Genomic DNA, 9077 nt, shown 5'->3' on the forward strand with positions numbered 1-9077 from the left:
AAGGCAGGCAGGGAGGGATCACAGACTCTAGCCCTGAGGCCTCCCATCTCAGTATCAACTGCTGTGTCTTGTGGCCCCTTCTGACCTGTAGGACTTTTCCAGAAGCCCAGCAGAGGTCCTGCTCACACTCTGCAGGAGGGTGGGGGTCAGAGGTGGGCCAGGACGGTGCTCAGATCACCAGGTCCCTCTGCCCCCCCGATCATGCCTTGTCCAGACCCAAGCTACCCCACAGGATCAGTTCATAGTGTTGGCCATCCCACTCAACATGGGACAAGGTGAAACAGGGAGGACATGCCTGCTCTAGTATCACGGGTAGCTGGGGTGGACCAGGCCCCACACGTGGGGAGACTCAGGGAGACCTGACAGGGCAACTGACAGCTGACAAGTTCAGCTCTCATGTGGAGGGCACTGCTGACAACTCTCACACTGATGGTTTTATCAGGGGGCCCAACAACATAAGGGATTCGGGGGGCTACAGGAAGAAGTGACATTCCCTTGGCATGGCCCCTCTTCTCCTCCCAGATCCCCTCTCCCCGAGGCCCCTCCCCTATGCCCAGGCCCTGCTGAACCCTATGGTCATCCCAGACTTATCTAGATCACTGTCCATCCTTTTCACCCCCTGCCTTTCACCTCCGATAAACCCTGCCACCTGCTTTGCTGGGGCAGGGGTCTCTGTGTAGGTGAAGACACTTCTGAGTGGGGGGCTGCCCATACCTCCCTTCACCCCTGCCAGCAGGACCCAAACCAGGCTCCATGTTCCAGTGTCTGGCTTTGGAGGCCTCTGGGAAGGCAGGGGCTGGTCTTCCTGCGGGCCTTCCATGGTCTCTGGGTCTTCCCCCATGGTCATTCACAGCACCTGCAGGGCCCTCTGTTCTCAGCACAACTCCTACTCATCCTTTAACACCCAACAGAAATAGGCCCTGCTCTGCTGAACCGTCTGCAGCCCAAAAACCCTGGAGCCTTGCCAGACCTCGTCCTGTCCCACGTCACGTGGCATTGCAGGTGTTTAAGCTTATGCATTCCCAGCCACCCTGGGTCCACCACTGGCTGCATGCTCTGCCACCCTGGGGCTACCACTGGCTGCGTGATCTGCTCTGCCACCCTGGGGCCACCACCGGCTGCATGATCTGCTCTGCATTCCCTGCTCACCCCACCCACAGTGGAAGCCTGGTATGTGCAGGGCCCTCACTGAGCACCTGGTAACCCACAAATGGAGGAATCCAGGTTCTTCTGGAAAGTCCCATGACCATCTTGTCCTGGACTTGAGCCAGTGGCAATCTTCCTTCCCAGAATTCCGAACTCCTTGCAGCTGAGGCCAGCCACATCTGGCTGCTTGGCCGAGTCACCAGCATCCTTCTCCTCTGGCAGCCTCAACAGCAAGAGCCTGGGAGCCTGCAGCATCGTCAGCTTCACCTTCCCAGGGCTCTCCGGCAGCCTCTGTGGGTTCACAGCACCCTTACTCCTGGACTTACCCTGCAGAGCATGAGCCGGATGAGCTCTGAGGATGGAGACAAGGCCTGGTCCTTGCCCTAGGTTCTGGGGCTCCAGCTGTCAGCAGTAGAGGTAGATCGAGCGAGTATGGCAGAGTCCATGGCCACCCCCACCCAGGACTGCAGTTATGGTGATGGCCAGGAGCCTTGTTGTCCATCAGCCCTGCTCCTACAGGCCTCCTGCCCGGCTGCACTGGGCAACAAGACAGAGCAGAGCTGAGAATACATCTAACAAAGGCCCAGGGTAGGGGAGGAGGTAAGGGCCTGAAAAAGGCACAGAGGCACAGGTTAACCCTTCAAGAGCCAAACAGGCTCTAGGATGGGCCTCCCTCATAAGGGGCCCACTTGGGTGCCCCAAATCCATTTGCTTAATCCAACATCCAAAAACACGATGGCACAGACAGTCCCCGACGTGAACATTATGCTGTCTCCACGCCTTCAGAAGCTGAACTTGAGTTCTGAGACTGCCCTGGACAGAGGCAGCCCCCAGCATCCCTGCGTGGCGAGCCGAGGTAGCATGTAGACAGAATGCATCCTGCGCTCAGGATTTTTACTCTGTAAGGACTCCCCTCCCAAGTGCAGGCACAGGTGTGCCCGGGACAAGCGTTTACGAGGTAACTCAGTGAAAGGAGGTCTGATAGAGTCCCATCCAGTGTGACTGCTATCCTTGGAGGTGTCAGGAGGCACGGACACAGGCAGGATGAAGGTGTCGGCACACAGCAGTGCTGATCGCCATCCTAAAGGGAAATTTCCCCTGCTGTCACTTGGTGGCCCAGACCCTGGGACCTTAGTATAACTCCAGCTGCAGCTGAACCCCACCATTGCCCGCACCCTCCACAGGCAGCTCTGGCACATGGAGATAGCCTGCACACTGCCTCTCCCAGGACCCATTCCAGGGACAGGAGAAAGGTGATGGGACACAGACCTCGGCTCTGGAAAAATGTTTGAAGCAAAAGCAGCACTAAGCACAAGTCACCTATTGACCTTCCACAACCATCCCACCCCATCTCTTCCACCAGTGTCCCCACCTCCTACCCTCCCTTCTCCTTCTCCCGCAGCCTTCCAGCCACAATGACATTTTCTTTCTTTGTTTTCAAAGCCTGATTCACTTCAGCACATGCCCTTCGCCCAAGCACTGAAGGTGGACATTTCCCCCAGGTACAGCAAACTCATCCCTCAGGTGTCAGCGGCTGCCCAGGGACTGCTCCAGCTCCCAGGCCAGCATGGCCTCCCCACGCTCGTCCTGGACACTCAGGCTGCTTTCTGCTTTAACAACAGCCACACCATGACAGCTGTGACCTCAAGGGGGCATCTCTGTAGGCATCTAGCTCAACTTCCCAGAAGTGGAATTCCTAGTTACTCCTCTTGGCAAAGAGCAAACTGGATGAGGAAATCGGGGCACAAAGAGCTCAGAGTCACTACCTGCCCAAGCCTACCATACACACAAGAAGCACGGGACTGAAACTCAGCTGTCCTGGCTCCAATGATCCAGGCCTAATGGGAAGTCACTTCTCTGCTTCTGACCTCAGGCTCCTCCCCTCAAGTCAGAGATGCTCAGCCCACACTGTGCACCACCACAGGCCCAACGCAGGGAAAGGCCTCATAGGCGCCAGCCCCCATGCAGACAGGCGCCCACCTGGGCCCAGGCAAGCTAGGCACGGACAGAAAGCCTTCACAGGTGCCTGTGGGTTTCCAGGCCTCCCCAGATGGCACATGGGGGGAAATTCACCAGGAATGTAACCCAAGCTCTCCCCAGAAAACTGGAGAAACATTGTGGGAAAGGCCCACCATCCTTCTCCCCGCTCAAGAACAGCCACAGCTACTCTGAGATTACAGATGATTGGAAACTTCCAAACCTTCGACTCCGCCCCTCTCCCAGGCCAGGCCAGGACTCAGGCCGAGTGGCTAGCCGAGGTGTACTAATGGGCTCCATGGCCCTCCCAGGCAGGACCCAGGCCAGGACTCAGGCCGAGCAGCTAGCCAAGGTGTGGACAGCGCTCCATGGCCCTCCCAGGCAGGACCCAAGTGCAGGGAACCTGACTTCTAAGGCTTGTTTCACAAAAGACATTTTAGAGCCTGATGCACTCTTTCCCAGGGTGGCAATGGGTCCAGGCTTGCCCATAGAGGCCTCACTGGCCCAGGACAGAGACTGGCTCTTAACACATGCCACCAAGCTCCCTGCACTGTCCCTTTTCGAGCTTCTTCTTCATCATCATCCATCTGGGTGCTGACCTCAGAGGGACAGAAACTGCCTGCACTGGATAGCCGAGGGCTTGGCTTCCGCCCTGTCTCACAGAGAGGGATGTGTACCCAGCACAGCTGGTTTCCAGGAGATGTGGGGCATGGGAAGGGGTGGGGGCTGCAGCCAGGGCAAAGGTCACATCTGCTTCCCCTTCTTCTCTGCACTCCATGTGGCTTGGGAAGCTACCCCAAAGGGCAGGGAGGGAGGTGGTGGCAGGTGGCTTCCCCCACAGGCGCTCCTCACTCAGGGTCAGCAGTGGCCGCAGGTGGACCCATGGCAACTTGTCTCCGACGCTTACTCACCTGTCTCCTTGGCTGCTCTCACGCTTTGCTCTGATTGCGGGACCCCTGTGAGGAAACAGAGCGAAAAGGCCTGTGAGGCGGTTTGCGCTTGCCCCACAGCTGCAGCCATGGTGAAGAGTTGCCAGCACAGCACTTGACCAAGGATGCTGCAGCTCTCAGGAAAGCACCATGGTGACTCCTTCTCTACAGCGCCCCCTGCAAGTGTGCACAGGTTCCCACGCACAGCCCAGGCCCAGAGAGGCCTCCATGGTGCAGACTCCCAACAGCAGTCAAGCCCACAGAGATGGCACGGAGGAGACTCAGAAACCCCAACATGTGCCACCTGGGGCTCCAAGTCTAGTGAGACAGCCGTCCAGGCCCCCACTTGGGGCATGAGGCAGGGCAGTGAACAGACCTCAGGGGCAGGGGGCACACACCTGGCACCTACAGTGCCCCTTGACAACCATGAGCTGGCACTGGCTGCCTGGCACCCGCCTCTCCTAAGCTGACCTGGCCTGGGGTCCCACCTGCCCTGTACCTGGAACCCAGCCTGGCCCCTGCTCCACTGTGCGGGTTCCCTTCCTCTGGGAACTTCCCTTCACTCACAAGCCAGGCTATCTGTTTCCTGGAAAAGCAACCCAGCTTGCAGTTCCTGGAGCTCCATGTCATGCCACGTCACACATCTGCCCAAAGAAGTCATGGGGATGGGCAAGTGGCCAAGGGTACCCTGCTCCCCAAGATCTCTCCCAGGGGCACAGGACGCCAATGAGCATGTGTGGGATTCCATCACCTGCAACAATACCTGCTCCTCACACAAGGGGAAACTGAGGCCGGGGCAAGGGTGGGGCTGGTGTCAGCTGCGTAGCCAGGACAGGGCAGGCAGGCTCCTGTTTGCCTGCCAGGCTGTCCCCTTCTCCTGGACTAGCTCAGAGATGAGAGCTCAGCTTGGACACCTCATGTAGCCTGGACAATAAGTGAGCTCCAGGATGCCACTGGGCAGGTACCAGGCAAACCCAAGAGCCTCAGGTGCCGTCCCTCTCGCCCGCCTGGCACTCACCCTGCAGGGGCGGGGAGAGAAGCCCCTCACAGCACAGCCAGCAGCCTCAAGGGTAGCCAGGATGCTGTCTTCGGTAGAGGATGGCCCTCTGAGACCCGTCATTGCTTAGCTCCTCATTTCCTCCTTAGAAGCAAGTCTTCTTAAGTTTTCACCAACATTATTGTAACTGGCTATAGATGGGAACAGTGTAACATTCGATACCTGAGAGCCCCTGTAAAGGTCACAGCAGGGTCGCTGATGGTCTCCTGTGCTGGGCATAAAGTCCTCTCTCCCAGCACTGCTGCCCTGTGATGCTGGAGACCCCGGACAGGAGTCCTCTGCCCCAGCTGCAGCGGGTACCTGCTGCCTCTCCGTCGCCAGTCCTCCTGGCTCAGCCTTCGGGCACCACTGCTGGACTCTATTTCCCCGAGGGCTGCATCTTTGGGCTTCCCTGTGCAACCTGTGTGTCTGTGCCCAGCCTGCCTCCCTAGGCATCCAATCCTCCAGCTGGTGCTCTCTCCCACCCCTGCGGGCTCTTTCTCACATCCCAGCCCAAGTGGGTGGCAGAAGCAGATGCGTTATCTCAGCATCTTTCCCAGCTCTTTCAGGGGCTCCCCGGGCTCAGCTACTCCCCAGCCAGGGCCCTAAACTCATGCAGGAATCCTTGGGCAGTGGGCAGTCAAGCCACTCATCAGCGGTGGCCACATCCTCTCCAGCAGGGATCAAAACTGTCCTCACCATGCATCGTTAATTATGCAAGAAAGGAGGCTGCAGTTCCCAGTACAAACCAGCACCACAGAGTCAGGGGAGGGTCTCAGGTGTCACCCACACCGACAGCAGCTACAAACCCTGCATCCACGCTAGCTGTCACAGAAGGCAAAAGGCTGGGAGGGGGAAACTCCTGACTGGAAGATTCTAGAACGACGCAAGAGTCAAGAAGCTAAGGGCTTGTCTGGGCACAGGAGAAGCACCCCGGCTGCCAGTGTGTGATTTGTGTCCTTCTAAACTCTAGATGACCACAGCTGTCACCCCAGATTCCCTTACAGTCAACAAGCTGCCATGGGGCTGAGCTCAAAGCACGCTCCCAGGCCAGGGTCCTGACCCCAGGCACGGGCACAGAACAGACTCCTGTGGGGCTGCCCATGATCCACGTGGGGACCCCTTCTACCCGACCCAGGAACCAGAACCCAAGGTCTGGTCTGAAGCCCAGGTTCCCGGCCATCATTCTCCCCAGGCTGAGGCCATTTCCTCCTTCAGAGAGAGGGACTGCAGGTGGCCACTGTGGAGGATGGTGACGGCACAGCTTGGAAGACACGGAGCAGCGGGCCCAGCATGGGGCCAGTTCTCAGTAGGTGCCAACAGTACCAGGAAGGTAGAAGGGGCTGGCTCTTATACAGTTTCTGTCAGAGGTGGTGGGGCAGGGCTCTCCTGGACCAGAGCCAGGAAGGGTATAAGGGCCCTGGGTAGCAATCAGGGGAGGCTTAATTCAGAGAAGGGGAACCCTGGAAAGCACTGGCACCTCTTGGGTGCTGGGGCAGGAGGCTGATCCCACCCCGACAAAGGCCACAGGGCTGGCAACATGGTTCCAGCATGTACTCAGGAACACCATTGCTGTGTCACTAAAGCCATGAGCTCTTTGTTCCCCAGGAGCGCCAGCCTTCCTGTACAAATCTCACCTCTTCCAGGAAGCTCCCCAGGATTGAGCCAGCCCAAGTGAACACTGTTCTTCCAGTGTTGAGGCCACGCAGACACACCCTGCACAGACTACTGTTCAGGGAGGAGCCCTGTGTCTCACCCCAGCTTTGCCCACTTCTCCATACTGGGCTGATGGTAACTCCTCTCTGGGCTCCAGCTTTCTTTTTTGTAGACAAGGGGTTGGGTCAGGCAAGAGCTCCCAAGAGGAGCTAAGGTATACTTGTCTTTGGAGCAGGTATGTCAGGTGGACACACCCGGCTGGAAGGAGGGGGCTGTCCCATGGGGTGAGATCCTGGCAAATCCTGCAGGGTACAGATCAGCTCAGCATCACATGGCCCAGCACTTTCTGTACTAACCTGACCTTGCAACTTCTTCTGGGACTTGAGACTTGTGCTCCATGGAACATCCTATAGAGAGGCAGGCACGTGGTCTGGCAGCAAAGGTACTGCTATCCCATTGGGGAAAAGGGAACATCTGGGTTGGAGTCCCAGCTTGGGCTCCTGCTGCCAGCTGCTCCAGACCCTGGGAGACAATAGTGATGGTTCAAGGAGTGGGGTTCCTGCACCTGTGTCAAGGAAAGGGGACCACAAGGGGACACTGGAGGGCCCAGGTTACAGTAGCTCCCAGCCTGGAGTGCTTGGTTTCTGCTTTGCCCTTGGGGTGGAAGAGTGTTGGGCAGAGCAAGAGAGACCCCCCCCCATTTCCCCATACCCCATGGCACCAGGCTGGAGCCGAGGCTTCTGTCCTCAGCAGAGCTGGCACTAGGTTCAGTGTCTCTCCAAGCGGCCTTCTGTGATCCCAGGTGTCTCTGATTACACCATATGACGCTGTGGGGACACTCGGAAAGGCCACTCCTTGGGCCCCGTGTGCTGGCATAGACTTGGGGAGCCAGAGACTGCGGGAAAAGCCTGAGGCCAAAGGTGAGTCCAGCCCCTTGCCCAGCATCGAGCACACCTGACGCGGCTGAGCTCCAGAGGCGCCGGCTTCGGGTTTCTGTATTGGGTTCCCTCCATGGTCAGGATGTGACGCAGGCAGCCCTGGTGTGAGTTACAGAATCTGGCTGGCAGCTTCCTGACCCCTGGCCTCTGGGGATGTTGCAGAGGGACCCAGGCTAGGGGACACTTTTTGTCCATTTGTCCCCAGGCAGTATTGCCCAAAGATGTGTCCACAGGGTTAGAGGGCACAGCAGTGAGAGCCCTGGACATCTGTCTGCAGAGGTTGGCAACCCAGACAGTCCCTCCAACATCACCCAATTTGAAGATGGCAACCACCTATTCCAGCCTCAAGTCCTTCACTGGACAACACTGTAGACACAGGATGCAGCCTGTGCCCATGGGATCAGCCTCAGCACCCCCAAATGGAGTCCTGACTGGAGGTCAGGGCTGCCACCACCCTGGTCACTGGGGAACTGTGCTGACACCGCCCACCAATAACACCCTGGGGACACCAGGAAAAGGCTGTTGTCTACACTGGTAGAGTTTCCCTGCCCTGTCCCGCCCATCTTGTGCCATCTACTGCAGCACTCCAAAGGCCTGATGGGATGAGGTGATGTGCACCTCCCATCTGGGGTGGCCGGCTGCATTTTGGCCTTGCTGGAAGATTGCACTGGCACATCCCTGGTAGCCCTGCACAAAGGACAGTTGCCACAGCCATAACCCCACATACGGCCCTGCCTGGCCAGCCTGCATGGTGCCCACTTCATGCTGCCCAGGAAAGTCTGGTTTCACAGTTGAGGATGGCCCAAAGCCTTGGGACGCTGCAACTGCATGGGAGATCCAGAAGAGGCTCCTGGCTTCGGATCAGCACAGTTCCATCCGTTGCAACCACTTGGGGAGTGAATCAGTGGACGGATGATCTTCCTCTCTGCCCTGCTTCTTCTCCTCTCTGTATATCTGACTTTGTAATAAAAATAAATCATATATATATATATATATATATATATATATATATATATATAAAGTGGCTTCACAGATGGTTCCCAGGGAGCTGTTTCATGGGATGCTCCTGAGAATCCACCACATCTACCAGTGAGGGCTAGCTGGGCTGCCAGGCCAGCTACAGAGGTCACTCCCAGTGCTCCCAAAAGGATGTCCTAGGCCCCAAGTCCTGCAAAGGTGCTCAGAGCCACAAACTAAGCCTCTTGGTAATCAGGTAACTGCATGAGCCTCCCAGCATGTAGGCTGGGGAACAATATCTCTACCTGCTGTCCTCCTCATTCCCCCCAGGTCAACACATGCTCAGATCTGACACAGGTGCGCCATTCCAACACAGAGGCCAACTTCTCTGTCTGTGCCTGTGTGTACAATCCCCTTCCTCACCCTGTCTACCAACAC

This window comes from Ochotona curzoniae, unplaced genomic scaffold (genome assembly GCF_017591425.1).
Source record: "Ochotona curzoniae isolate NIBS_2020 unplaced genomic scaffold, NIBS_Ocur_1.0 contig_908, whole genome shotgun sequence".
NCBI lineage: Eukaryota > Metazoa > Chordata > Mammalia > Lagomorpha > Ochotonidae > Ochotona > Ochotona curzoniae.